This window comes from Pristiophorus japonicus, chromosome 15, assembly GCF_044704955.1.
Source record: "Pristiophorus japonicus isolate sPriJap1 chromosome 15, sPriJap1.hap1, whole genome shotgun sequence".
Lineage (NCBI taxonomy): Eukaryota > Metazoa > Chordata > Chondrichthyes > Pristiophoridae > Pristiophorus > Pristiophorus japonicus.
Window position 1 is genome coordinate 136,435,487 of NC_091991.1, and position 15,034 is coordinate 136,450,520.

Sequence of the window (15,034 nt, forward strand, 5' to 3'; positions counted from 1 at the left end):
AGACTGTCCCATCCTCTGTCGTCGAGCTACAGTACATGGATGATGCTAACGTCTGTGCACATTCAGAGGTTGAACTCCAAGTCATCGACAACATCTTCACTGAGGCTTGTAAACAATTCTCCCCTCACACTCAATTGGCAGAGAATTTCGGCATGGGTGCCAAATGGGCATGACATTGTCAATGTGCCCATGGTATCTGCCCAACCCAGTCATTGGCATTCCCCCGAACCACTGTCCAGTTTTTTGCTGCAGGCACCAAATGGGGGGAAATTGGTAGACCAGGCATGAAAGCTGTTGGCTGGCAAGGCCTGGAGGGGGGACGAGGATGGGGAGGGGGCGTTGCGATGTGGTGTGGACACCGGAGGCAGCGAGAATGGGCCACCAATGGGCCAGAAAGAGGGCCACTGGAAGAAATCTCAATTAAAACTGAAAAGAAAAATAATATAGGCAGCATTAGAGGATGGGCCAGCCAACGTGATTGACACTTAACTGCCCTCTGAAGTGACCTAGAAATCCACTCAGTTATATTAAAACAGGCAAGTAGCCTTCTTGGGATGTTCAGTCATTGCAGATCTTGCCAACGATGCCCATATCCGAAGATGATTTTTTTTTAAGGGAAATTGGGGGACAGAGAGTGAAACAAGCAAAGAAACAGGAGATAATTTGTCCCTTGCCTACCAGCCCATAAGACTGTCCTTAGTATAAACAGAGAGATTTCAAGCACGAGCAAAAACATGGAAATCAGTTGTGTGAAGAATGCAGCATCGAATGGTCAGTAAACCAAGCTGAGCTGCAAACACTGCATGGCAGAAATATTTCTCCCTGCACTACAGTCCAAACAACTTCCCCACTTCTGCTACAAGCTTGTTTTAAAAAATTCGATCCTGGGATGTGGGCGTCGCTGACAAGGCCTTGTAAAGATAGAGAGTCTCCTTGTTGAACTGCTGCAGTCCGTGCGGTGAAGGTACTCCCACAGTGCTGTTAGGGAAGGAGTTCTAGGATTTTGAAGGAATGACGATATACTTCCAAGTCACGATGGTGTGTAACTTGGAGGAGAACTTGGAGGTAGTGGTGTTCCCATATGCCTGCTGTCCTTGTCCTTCTAGTGGTAGAGGTCGGCGGTTTGGGAGGTGCTGTCACAGAAAACTTGGCAAGTTGCTGCAGTGCATCTTGTAGATGGTACACACTGCAGCCACGATGGTGGAGAAATGTGATAATTGGGGTGTCAATCAATCAGGCTGCTTTGTCCTGGATGGTGTTGAGCTTCTTGAGTGTTGTTGAAGCTGCACTCATCCAGGCAAGAGGAGAGTATTCCATCACATGCCTGACTTGTGCCTTGTAGATTGTGGAAAGGCTTTGGGGAGTCAGGTGGTGAGACACTCTCCACAGAATACCCAGCATCTGACCTGCTCTTGTAGCCACAGTATTTATGTGGCTGGTCCAATTAATTTTCTGGTCAGTGGTGAGACCCAGGATGTTGATGATGGGGATTCGGCAATGGTAATGCTGTTGAATATCAAGGGGAGGTGGTTAGACACTCTCTTGTTGGAGATAGTCATTGTCTGACACTTGTGTGGTGAGAACGTTATTTGCCATTTATCAGCCCAAGCCTGAATGTTGTCCAGCTCTTGCTGCATGCGGGCACAGACTGCTCCATTATCTGAGGAGTTGCGAATGGAACTGAACACTGTGCAATCATCAGCGAACATCCCCACTTCTGACCTTATGATGGAGGGATGGTCATTGATGAAGCTGCTGAAGATGGTTGCATCTAGGACACTGCCCTGAGGAATTACTGCAGCAATGTCCTGGAGCTGAGATGATTGGCCTCCAACAACCACAATCATCTTCCTTTGTGCTAGGTATGACTCCAGCCAGTGGAGAGTTTTCCCCCTCATTCCCATTGACTTGAATCAAGGAGGCCTTGATTCAAGTCAATGGGAATGAGGGGGAAAACTCTCCACTGGCTGGAGTCATACCGAGCACAAAGGAAGATGGCTGTGATTTTTGGAGGCCAATCATCTCAGCCCCAGGACATCACTGCAGGGGTTTCTCAGGGCAGTGTCCTAGGCCCAACCATCTTCAGCAGCTTCATCAATGACTTCCCTCCATCATAAATTCAGAAGTGGTGATGTTCGCTGATGGTTGCACAGTGTTCAGTTCCATTTGCAACTCCTCAGATAATGAAGCAGTCTGTGCACACATGCAGCAACACCTGGACGACATTCAGGCTTGGGCTGCTAAATGGCAAATAACATTCGCGCCATACAAGTGCCAATGCTTAAGCCTTGTCTTTTGCACTCAGATGCTGGGCTCCTCCATCATTGACTTTAGGGATATTCATGGAACCTCCTCCTCCCGTTAGTTGTTTAATTGTCCACCACCATTCATGATTGGATGTGGCAGAACTGCAGAGCTTTGATCTGATCCATTGGTTCTGCTGTTTAACATGCATGTAGTCCTGTGTTACAGCTTCCCCAGGTTAGCATTTCATTTTTAGGTACGCCTGGGTGCTGCTCTTGGCATGTTCTTCTACACTCCTCATTGAATCAGGGTTGGTCTCCTGACATGATGGTCATGGTGGCATGAGGGATATGCCGGGCCATGAAGTTACAGACTGTGGTGGAATACATTTTTGCTGCTGCTAATGCCCAGTTTTGAGCAGCCTTTAAAGATCCATTCTGAGTCTATACCATTTAGCATGATGGTCGTGCCCCAAAACACGATGGAAGGTGTCCTCAGTGTGAAGATGGGACTTTGTCTCCACAAGGACTGTGCGATGGTCACTGCTATCAATACTCATGGACAGATGCATCTGCGACAGGTAGATTGGTGAGGACAAGGTCAAGTAGGCTTTTTCCCTCATGTTGGTTCACTGCAACTAATACTGTCATGGACATTCTCACGAATTGCAATTAAAAAGATTATTTCCAAACAAGCAGTATTCAAACCTGGTACCGCACTACGCAGAGTTTTACTGGGTTCTAAGAGCTTTTGCATTAGCACAATTGACTGACTGATGCAATGGTCTTTCCCTCCTTTCTGTACACCACACCTGTCTACCTTATTTTCTTGACTGCCTTTTGCTTTTCTTCCTTGCTTATTCTGTTTCTATTCAAACCTGCATTTGTTTAGGAACCATTTTAATGTCACAGCCCACTTAACTGTAGACTTTGCTTGAGAATTGCTGATAATACGAGGGTTGTGATTTCACAACCATGTGGACTCAGAAATCACTTGAACATCGCTTACATGATTTAATACATCTCTTAAACATATACTTTACTTAATGGCAGCATTTTCAGCTTGGATGGATATTAACTGTAATTACGCCAGCACTGACATATCTTTGGAGGTGATATTGGAGTGTGGAGATTTGCTGCAGCATAGTTGAGATGGTGTTTGTGCCTTGCTAATAGTAGAAGCACTCGGAGCTGGTATTTGTCCAGTACAAGTGGAGTACAAGTAGTCCTCAATGGCTCTCCTCTGAAGCTGTTGTAAAGCGTGTGTTGTAAGAGGAGGCATGGTGTTGACACAAAGCCCAGATTAAGTAACGATGGAAAAAAAGTGGACACCAGTTCTAGTCGACATCATTTCTATTCATTCTGGAGCAAATTGCTCAGCTATTACAGATGTTTGGGCACTTGCCCTCCAGCTTTGTACCCAGTTTTCCTGCACCACTGACTCAAACACGATTTCAGAGCAGCTCCATTTCCATACATTCACATATAGCAGTTTGAATAAATACCAAGTGATAGCACTGGCTGAGGAAAGTACTGTTTGCTTGCTGTCCTCACTATGAATGCAAAAAATGTACAGAGGAGCACAGCTTCCACCCCACAGAAGTGGCAGGCTCAGACTTAGACACAAAAAAGCATATGTTAAAATTCTCCTGTTTCATTCTGCAAAGGATCAGTTTAGTTTAGTGTATAAGATTTCATTTGAGTAGTGTACATAGAATCTGAGCACATCTGTTGTCACGGCACACTTTAGTACCTCGTTGCTCAGTAAGTAGTCTTATTCAAGCATCATTGACATCTCCACACACCTGCTTTATGCTGAGTATAAGTCTAATGTGGATATTAATGTTGTGGTATTGCTGCATACTTTATACAATACAGTCGATGTAATAGAGTTTTGCTGAGTGCTTTCTCCTGCTATGTGCATAAAATATTAAGGAAAATTTGCTGTGCATTTGTGCAAAAGAAAATGTTTCTGTTAAATCCCTGAAACTGTACCTCCATCTCTCACTGAAACAGTTCTACGACCCACAAATTCAGAGCGTACCTCGCCCTCTGAGTGTTTGCTGTCCCTATACATGCTCTGGCCGAGAGCAGGAACTGAACACATGGGGAATCTTAAATGCAGGCTACTCCATAATACAAGCTGATGGCACACTAATCCGCCTGTTGGGTGTGCTAACGTATTTATACCATCAGCTTGTGTTCAATTATAGTTTGCGCTTGATTGCCTTAAAGAAACTTTCTGGCCTATTGAGAGTTAATTAAACTGTAATTTTGTTTTATACCTGCACAAAGTGTACCTTCCATATGGTGAGGATACCATTTGGAAAGATCCTGTCTTCAGTAAAAGAGGGTGAGAGGGGCCAAATGGGTCATTATCTACCAAGGCTTCCATGGGCAATTGAGCTTGATGTTCAATTCAACTCAAGAGCTGAGCTATCCAAAAATATAAGGAGAACCTGCTCAATGGGTAAAGGCCCCGCTTGTGATGCTACTGGGTCATGTGAACCAGGCAGGTTTGATTTACTCAATTAGTTGATTTGAGTCAGAACAGTAGTGGAGAAACTGCAATTTCTCATTTTGCCTGTGATAGGCAGATGATAAGTTCAGGGCTCCCACTGCTAATCACTATGTAGTGGTCTCTGCTGTAAAGCACAAACATGGGAGTCGGGTAAAGATGGAATCAGGCTTGGCGGGGATGCTTTCCACAGTTACGGAGTCTGCTGGCCGTCATTCATACATGAAGAATGGAGAGTTGAGTGAAGTATCAGAGGCCTGCAGATGTCCCTGACATCACACCACAGCATCTCACCATGAATCACTAGCTTCAGAAGAGGAGAGGGGGAGAGGGAGTGGGGGAAGTGTATTCTTTGGGGACCTACCCAATAACCTCAATTAGAGGCAGTTGTGCTTTCTTTAGCTTGTAGAAGTTTGCACAATGTGGTAGCTCTATATTATGTGCTGTTGGTCAAAGTTCCCCCCTTTCTATCTGCTGAAAGTAGATGCATCTTGGTTATAAGGTAAAATCACTATCGTCACAAAGGAGAAAAGCAGTGATTGATTCGCAATAGGAAGAAAGGAAGAATTCGAATTTAGCTAAGGATTCTTCTAACCAGGCTCCAGAATAACTTTTTTTATTATGATTAAAATAAAAATGATTCCCTTTCTATTTTAGAGCTCAGAAGGATATTTGTATATCCTTCAAGAAAATCTTAAATTAACTTTTGTAAATGTATAGAGGAGGTGGGAAAATAGCCTCAGGATTGGCAGTACTGTGAGTGACTACTGGCCCAGCACTCATCAACCAACAGATTAGTCGTGTACCTGTAGCATTACATGGGGTGCCCGATCGATAACAATGTGTGTACCAGGTTGTCGATGACTGCTATTAGCATCTGAGCATCAATACCAATAGCGATGAGCGCATTTTGGATTTTATTCAAATTCCTCCCCCCCCCCCCCCATATGTGATTAGATGTGCTGCAGCTCAGGAGTCCTGATGCAAGATGACATTTTTCTTTTTGTAAGAGAGAGGAAGTTAATGAGAAGCTTTTTTTTAATTGATTACTGCGTCTCTTAAATCAGCGTTACAAAAGTAAATGCACAATGATAATGTGTGGGAATCAGGAACAAGCAGACTAAGAGGAGCAAAGGAGGGTTCTCCAACAATTGGTCTTCACTGCGGAATCATTACATGAGCTGTGTAAAGGGAAACAGGAAAACAAAGCCGCTTCCAATCGAGGCGGATTATTGTTTTCAAGAACTTGAAGTAAAGTTTTGCAACCAGCTCATTCATTTAAGCCTGGGCTAAGCCTCCGTTAGAAAGACTAGCTTTCTAATTAATTCGATGTCATCCACAACTTACAGAAGCTGAGCGCTGATTTGAATCCAATCCCCGCAGTCGGCTCTTTGGAATTCTCCGTTTACTTTGACGCTAAGTCTGCACCTTTTCTGACGCATGATCTCTCAAAAAGAAAATGATTGTCTTGACAAACGTCATTCTGAACACAGCAATGAAAAACATGAAAAATTAGGGAAGTGTGTGGAATCACAGCCCGGTTCCTAACCGTAAGGATCTTTATATAAACTGAATCTTTGTAGCTTTTTGTTTTATTTTGGTGCTAAAATGTTACCACTATCGTCCAAGAATATCAAGCAGATCTTCAATCCTGTACCGCTGTTCCCATTCCGAGGTTTCCAAATTCCTTTATAACATTGTTGACCAACATTTTGACCTGTGTTATCCTTTGTCAAGTGAAAGCATCTGAGGGATTTATTTACAACAATAACAAATATCTTATGTCATACAAAATTTTGGAATAACAAGTGTATATGCATAATTATTTTGGTATATGTATTGTCTTGCTGCTGTTGAACTGCTGTTAATGAGCTTGTAAAAAATACATAATTTATGATGTCATCTGTAGTCTTGGTTCATATATTTCTGGTTATGTTTCTATTAAATGTTAAAATAATGTTTGTAAAGAAATCTTGCAATGTATTTATTGAATTAAAGTTAAAAATTTCATACTTGGCAATAAAACTTATACAACTATTTAAAGGCTCATTTTTGTTTGAGAACAGAGTGTTTTTACATTTTCTTTCGAATGGGACTAATCAGCGCTCGGACAAGAATCCGCAAGAATGTTTTATATCGGATAGAGTGGGGAATTATTACCTTGCTTATAAAATTAGATACAATTAATTTCTTAAACCACCATTTGTCCCTTAGGATTATATTACTCCCTTGGAATAACCTGAGGTTTAGAGGTGATCCAACAATCTGGCAATCCTAGGGAAAAGTGGTATTCACAGCAGTGTATCTCGGAATCGCAGTCGTGGAACCTGTGTGCAATGGATATTTCCACTCATAGGGGAAACTAAAACCAGGGAACATAGTCTCAGAATAAGGGGCTGCCCATTTAAAACTGAGATGAGGAGGAATTTCATCTCTGAGGGTTGTAAATCTATGGAATAGTCTGCCCCAGAGACAGATTTTTGAGCGATAAGAAAATAAAGGGTTATGGGGAGTGGGCAGGGAAGTGGAATTGAGTCCATTATCAGATCAGCCATGATCTTATTGAATGGCGGAGCAGGCTCGAGGGGCCGTATGGCCTACTCCTGCTCGTATTTCTTATGTTCTTATGTTCGTATTTTCTACTTTCCAATACCACCATTGGGAGCAATGGATCATAGCATCATGCATCAATGCATGCCCAAAATGGCTCTGTGTGGGTTTGAGACTAGTGGTTTGCCTCACAAATGCGCTAAAGACAGTACTGTGAGACCGTCTCTCATAGAGAATCTGACATTGCTTGATCATTGTGCAGTAAACTCTTGACTAGTGTGAAACCACATTTTAAATATTTCTAAGTGGTTCACTGCATCTCTGGGTAATCTATAAATGTATCTTTCAGTCTTGGCTTGGTGATAGCACGCTCATCTTTGAGTCAGAAGGTCATGGATTCAAGTCCCCCTTCAGAGACTTGAGCACATAATCCAGGCTGGCACTTCAGTGCAATAATGAGGGAGCACTGTACTGTTAGAGGTGCCATCTTTCAGATGAGATGTTAAACCAAGACCCTCTTAGCTGGACGTAAAAGATCCTATGGCACTATTCGTAGAAGAGCAGGGGAGTTCACCCCAGTTTCTTGGCCAACATTTATCCCTGAACCAACACCTAAAACAGGTGATGAGGTCATTTATTTCATTGCAAGTGTGATGTCATGCACTTTGGATGTAAAAAGGATAGATCAGAGTACTTTCTAAATGGTGAAAAGCTAGAAGTAGTTGGCAAGTAAAATCAGGGAAAACCCAAAGATGTTTTATAACTACATTAAAAGCAAGAGGATAACTAGAGAAAGAGTGGGGCCTATTAGTGACCACAAAGGAAATCTGTGTGTGGAGGCAGAAGATGTGGGTATGATTCTTAATGAGTACTTTTCATCTGTTTTCACAAAAGAGAGGGTTGATGCAGACTTTGCAATGGGGGAGGAGGAGTGTGAAATATTAGACAAAATAAACATAGTGAGAGAGAAAGTATTAAGGGGCTTAGCAGCTTTGAAAGTGGATAAATCCCTAGGCCCAAATGAAATGTATCCCAGGCTGTTAAGAGAAGCAAAAGAGGAAATAGCAGAAGCTCTGACCATCATTTTCCAATCCTCTCTGGCTACATGTGGTGCCAGAGGACTGGAGGACTGTTAATGTTGTACCTTTGTTTAAAAAGGAAGAAAGGAATAGACCAAGTAACTACAGGCCAGTCAGCCTCACCTCAGTCATAGGAAAATTATTGGAAAAAATCCTGAGGGACAGGATAAATCTTCATTTGGAAAGACATGGATTAATCAAGGACAGTCAGTATGGATTTGTTATGGGAAGATCGTGTCTGACTAACATGATTGAATTTTTTGAGGAGGTAACCAGGAGGGTCGATGAGGGCAGTGCGTATGATGTAGTGTATATGGACTTTAGCTTAGCTTTTGATATGGTCCCACATGGCAGACTGGTCACAAAAGTAAAAGCCCATGGGATCCAGGGCAAAGTGGCAAGTTGGATCCAAAATTCGCTCAAAAGCAGGAAGCAAAGGGTAATGGTTGATTTGTTTTTTTTTTGACTGGAAGGCTGTATCCAGTAGAGTTCTGCAGGGCTCAATGCTGATCCCTTGCTTTTTGTGGTATATATCAATGACTTGGACTTGAATGTTGGGGATATGATTAAGAAGTTTTCAAATGACACTAAAATAGGCTGTGTGGATGAAAATGAAGAAGAAAGCTGCAGACTGCAGGAAGATATCAATGTACTGGTCAGATGGGCAGAACAGTGGCAAATGGAATTCCATCTGGTAAGTGTGAGGTAATGCATTTGGGGAGGTCTAACAAGGCAAGGGAATATTCATTAAATAATACAACATTGAAAAATGTAGAGGAACAAAGGGACCTTGGAGTGCAGGTCCACAGATCCCTGAAGGTAGCAGGCCAGGTAGATAAGGTGGTTAAGAAGGCATATGGAATACTTGCCTTTATTAGTCGAGGCATGGAATTCAAGAGAAAGGAGGTTATGCTTGAACTGTATAAAACACTGGTTAGGCCGCAGCTGGAGTACTGTGTGCAATTCTGGTCACCACATTACAGGAAAGATGTGATTGCACTGGAAAGGGTACAGAGGAGATTTACAAGATTGTTGCCACGACTGAAGAATTTTGGCTATGAGGAAAGATTGGAGATGCTGTGTCTGTTTTCTTTGGAACAGAGGAGGCTAAGGGGAGACCTGAATGAGGTGTATAAAATTATGAGGGGCCTGGATAGAGAGCATAGGAAGGACCTGTTTCCCTTGGCAGAGGTGTCAACAACCAGGGGACATAGATTTGAAATAATTGGGGGGAGGTTTAGAGGAGATATGAGGGGAAATGTCTTCACCCAGAGGATAATGGGGGTCTGGAACTCACTGCCTGAAAGGGCGGTAGAGGCACAGTTCATTTTTTACGGCGAAGCCAACCCCATGGAGGTGGCATTCTGCTTCTGGTTTGCCTTTCCAGAAGATGTAGCCACCACCTTGTTCTTTAAGCTGACCTTCCCCTGCCCGCCGGGTCTCGCTTAGGGCGGCGATGTCAATGTTGAAGCGCCCGAGTTCCCGGCCAACGATAGCGGTGTGACGTTCCGGTCTGTTGCTGTTGGGGTTGTCCATGAGGGTCCTGACGTTCCAGGTCCCGAACTTCATCTTAAAGTGTGGAAGATGCCTGTGCGTGAATTCTATTAACGTGGGGTGACAGTTGCACACCGGCTACCACATGGGCTTGACAGAGCATGGTCTTGGTCCAGTGGCAAGGGGATCCAAGACGACTGGAGTCCAGGCTCTGCTGTATGAGCCCAGTTCATACGTGCATACTCCTACTGTCCTTCCTCCTTCCTGCAGGGCCTCTATCCCTGGATTTCGTAGGACGCAATGGCAGTCTGACGAACCCGCTGTTGGCCCGTGCTGTGCTGCTCCTGGGCCACGACCCCGCGGTTGGTCTATGCTGCACCGCTCCTGGACTATGACCCTGCTGCTGTCCTTCGACCTCTTGCTGTCTTCCGACCTCTGGGCTCCTGCTGTCCTCTGACCTCTCATTGTCCTCTGACCTCTGGGCTCCTGCTGACCTCTGGGCTCCCACTGTCCTCTGGGCTCCCGATGTCCTCTGACCTCTCACTGTCCTCCGACCTCTGGGCTCTCACTGTCCTCCGACCTCTGGGCTCCCATTGCCTTCCGATCTCCCACTGTCCTCCGACCTCTCGCTGTCTTCCGACCTCTTCTGGGCCCTAACCCCGCCCCCTGGCTCCACTTCGCACCAAGAGTCATCAACAAATCTGCTACCTGGGATACTGTGATTCAGGTTTGTCACCTGTTTTGCATTCATTACACTCTCAAGCTGGCTCGCACTGCTCCCTGTGGTGACTGGTTCATATTGCCGATGCCGAGTTTATTCCTGGGGCTCTCCTCCTTTATGCCTCCTACTCTGCATCTGTTCCACTGCTGTTTCCCCTCAGGTCGGCTTCTGCCGACGCTTATGTCTGTGCACACTTGGAAGCGAACTCCAACACCTTCATCGAGGTGTACGAAAGCATGGGCTTTGCACTAAACATCCGTAAGACAAAGGTTCTCTACTAACCTGCCCCCGCCACACAGCACTGTCCCCCGGTTATCAAAATCCATGACGAGGCCTTGGACAACGTGAACCATTTTGCATACCTCAGGAGCCTACTGTCAACAAGGGCAGACATCGACGATGAGGTCCAACACCGCCGTCAGTGTGAAAATGCTGCCTTTGGTCACCTGAGGAAGAGAGTATTTGAAGACCAGGACCTCAAACCCGGCAACAAGCTCATGGTCTACAGAGCAGTGGTGATATCCGCCGTGTTATATGGCTCAGAGACATGGACTATGCATAGCAGGCACCTCAAAACACTGGAGAAGTACCACTAACGTTGCCTCTGCAAGATCCTGCGAATCATTGGCAGGATAGGCGCACCAACATCAGTGTTCTCGCTCAGGCCAACATCCCCAGCATCGAAGCACTGACCACGCTCGATCAGCTCCACTGGATGGGCCACATCGTTCGTATGCCTGACACGAGACTCCCAAAACAAGCGCGCCACTCGGAGCTCCGACACGGCAAGCAAGCCCCAGGTGGGCAGAGGAAATGCTTCAAGCAAACCCTCAAGGCCTCCTTGAAAAAATATAACATCCCCACCGACACCTGGGAATCCCTGGCCCAAGACCGCTCAAGGGGGGGGGAAAAGCATCCGGGAAGGCGCTGAACATCTCGAGTCTCTTCGCTGAGAACAAGCTGAAGCCAAGCGTCGACAGCGGAAGGAGCGCGCGGCAACCCAGGCCCTCCACCCATCCATTCCTTCAACCACCATCTGCCCCACCTGTGACCGAGACTGTAGGTCCCACATTGGACCCTTCAGTCACCTGAGAACTCATTTCAAGTGTGAAAGCAAGTCATCCTCGACTCCGAGGGACTGCCTATGATGATGATGATGATGGTAGAGGCAGAAACCCCCACCAGATTTTAAAAATACTTGGATGTGCACTTAAAGTGCCGTAACCTAAGAGCTGGAAAGTGGGATTAGACTGGACAGCTCTTGGTCGGCCGGCATGGACACGATGGGCTGAAATGGCCTCCTATGATTCTATAGTGGAGGTCGAAAGAGACTTAGAAAGCAAAAAAAGAAAGACTTGCATTGATATAGCATCTTTCACGACCTCAGGCCGTCACAAAGCTTTTTACGGCCAATGAAGTACTTTTGAAGTGTAGTCACTGTGGTAATGGACTGCAGGAGGATATCAATCTACTGATCAGGTGGGCAGAACAGTGGCAAATGGAATTTAATTCGGAGAAGTGTGAGATAATGCACTTGGGGAGGGATAATAAAGAAAGGGAATACATATTAAATGGTAGGTCACTTAGAAGTGTAGATGAACAAAGGGACCTTGGAGTGCTTGTCCACAGATCCCTGAAAGTAGCAGGCCAGGTGGATAAGGTGGTTAAGAAGACATACGGAATGCTTGCCTTTATTGGCCAAGGCATAGAATACAAGAGCAGGGAGGTTATGCTTAAATTGTATAATACACTGGTTAGGCCACAGCTGGCGTACTGCGTGCAGTTCTGGTCGCCGGAAGGACATGATTGCACTGGAGAGGGTGCAGAGGAGTTTTACGAGGATGCTGCCTAGAACGGAGAATCTTAGCTATGAGGGCAGATTGGATAGGCTGTGTTTGTTCTCCTTGTAACAGAGGAGGCTGAGGGGAGACCTCATTGAAGTGTATAACATTTTGAGGGGCCTGGATATAGTGGATATCAAGGGCCTATTTCCCTTGGTGGAGGGGTCAATTTCGAGGGGGCATAGGTTTAAGGTGGTTGGTGGAAGGTTCAGAGGGGATTTGAGGGGAAGCTTCTTCAAGCAGAGGGTTGTGGAGGTCTGGAACTTGCTGCCTGGAAAGGTGGTAAAGGCTGAAACCCTCACCACATTTAAAAGGTGCTTGGATGGGCACTTGAAGTGCTGTAACCTGCAGGGTTACAGACCTCGAGCTGGTAAGTGGGATTAGACTGGATAACCTCTTGTTGGCTGGCATAGACACAATGGTAAGTACATCATGGAATCTAATACGGCCAGAGTGATCTCCTGGGTTAGTTTCGTTCACCTGGATGGGTCGGAGAGGAATTTTCCCAGATTTTCTTCCACAATTGGCTTAGGTGTTTATCTGTTTTTTTGCCTCTCCCAGGAGATCGCCTGGCTCCGGGTGGGGTGGAGTGTAAAATGTTGCGATACATGGGGTATCGCAGTTGTGTGGGGAGGACTGGTTGGGCCGGATGCTCTTTACTTGTCCGCCATTGTTCATTGGTTTATATGTAACCTTCAGGGCTGCTGACCGAGGGCCGTATGGCTCTTTGTCAGCCGGCGCGGACAGAATGGGCCGAAATGGCCTCCTTCAGGGCTATAAATTTCTATGTTTCTATGTAATGCAGGAAATACGGCAGCCACTTTGCGCACAGCAAGCTTCCACAAACAGCAATGTGACAATGACCAGATAATCTGTTTTAGTGATGTTGATTGAGGAATAAATATTGACCAAGACACCGAGGATAACTCCCCTGGTTTTCTTCAAAATAGTGCCATGCAATCTTTTAGGTCCTCCTGAGAGAGCAAACGAAGCCTCGGTTTAACGTCTTATCCAAAAGACAGCATCTCCAACAGTGCAATACTCCCTCAGTATTGCACTGGAGTGTCAGCCTAAATAGGGGTCCATGTGGATAGGTCATTAAAATGTCATGGATAGGTACACAAAATAATCAAAAAGGCTAATGGAATGCTGGCCTTTATATCTAGAGGACGAGAACAGAGGTCATGCTGAAGCTAAACAAAGCACTGGTTAGATCACACCTGGAGTACTGTGAGCAGTTTCAGGAGCACACCTTGAAGAAAAAAAGAAAGATGTTGAGTACGTAATTAAACAGACTAACTGCAACAGGAGTAATATAACTAACTGTGTCCCTCAAAATGGTGTCCCAAAACCAGCATGAACCAGCTTGTTTACAGCAGTCTGTGAATAGCTCCCGCAGGGTTCTAGATTTTCCACTTTCATGCTTATCACCAATAGGTGCTATTTCCGGCGTGGGCGGTTAAAAAGTGTTTTCAGATCACCAGCTTCTTGCCCATTCTCAAAGCACCTAGTCTCCATTTTTGAAAATGGGCCTTACCGCGAGCGATCTGAAATGGGCGTTAGCATTACATTTTTTTGACCTTCTGCCGTAAAGTATCGCCGTCCTTAGCAACGGCATGGCAACGCTTGATTCCTGCGATTCAGGAGGTCAAGGGTCATCATGACATGCATAGAAGAGGAGACAGAGAGAGAGGGAGCTTAGAGGCACTGAAAGTGTGTGTGGCTGTGGTGTGTGCTTGTCTGGCTGTTGTGGGAGGCACGAGAGAGATTCACCAGCAGCAAAAAGCCTACTAAGCACCAAGAACATAGTTGGCACCGAGTTTTTGTCCAACAAATAAGATATAACATGGAAGAGTTTGTAAGAATAAAAGTGTTCAGTAATGATAAAATTGATTCTGTGTATGTATAAATGTTCAAAAATGAGATTATACGAAAAGACAGTTTTGAAAGAGACAAAATGGGAGCTCACAGACTTCCAGCATGTTGTTTGTATATTGTGTTAATTGGAAAGCTATTAACCTAATCAAGGGATGGCTGGGTCCTCCAGACAGACACATGTGTGAGGAGAGCCAATAAGGATCTGCCCTAGAACCAAGATCCAATCCTGAGGCTTCCGGAGAAACAATGACATTAAGAGGTTAAAAAACTCAAGTCACAGTTTGCTCTGTCTCTTTTTTCTTAAGCACACGGCAAAAGGCAGGAACTCTGTCTACGGACAAAGGAGCGAGCCGTGTGCTTTGCCAGAGGGAAGTAAAGTATACCGTTTTTATTGTAACCTCATTGTATCTGTTGTAACTAAGTCGATCCGTAGGATAGCTGACCACTGCTGATAGATGTGCATGTACGTATTTAATAAACTATTCCAAATTGTTTTAAAGGAATCAGTCTCGCTGTCAATTTAATGCCAGAGATTTAGAGATCTTACAGGATGGAGGAGGCCCTGGAGCTGGTAGCCAGGATCACTGGTGGCAGAGGGCTCCCAGTGGTCCCGGAGCGCCGCACTGCACCCAAAGGTGCCGCATTCCCTGCCAGTATAATTTGCTGGTGGTCGACAACCAGTTGGACATTCGGGGAGCGGTTCCTGAGAA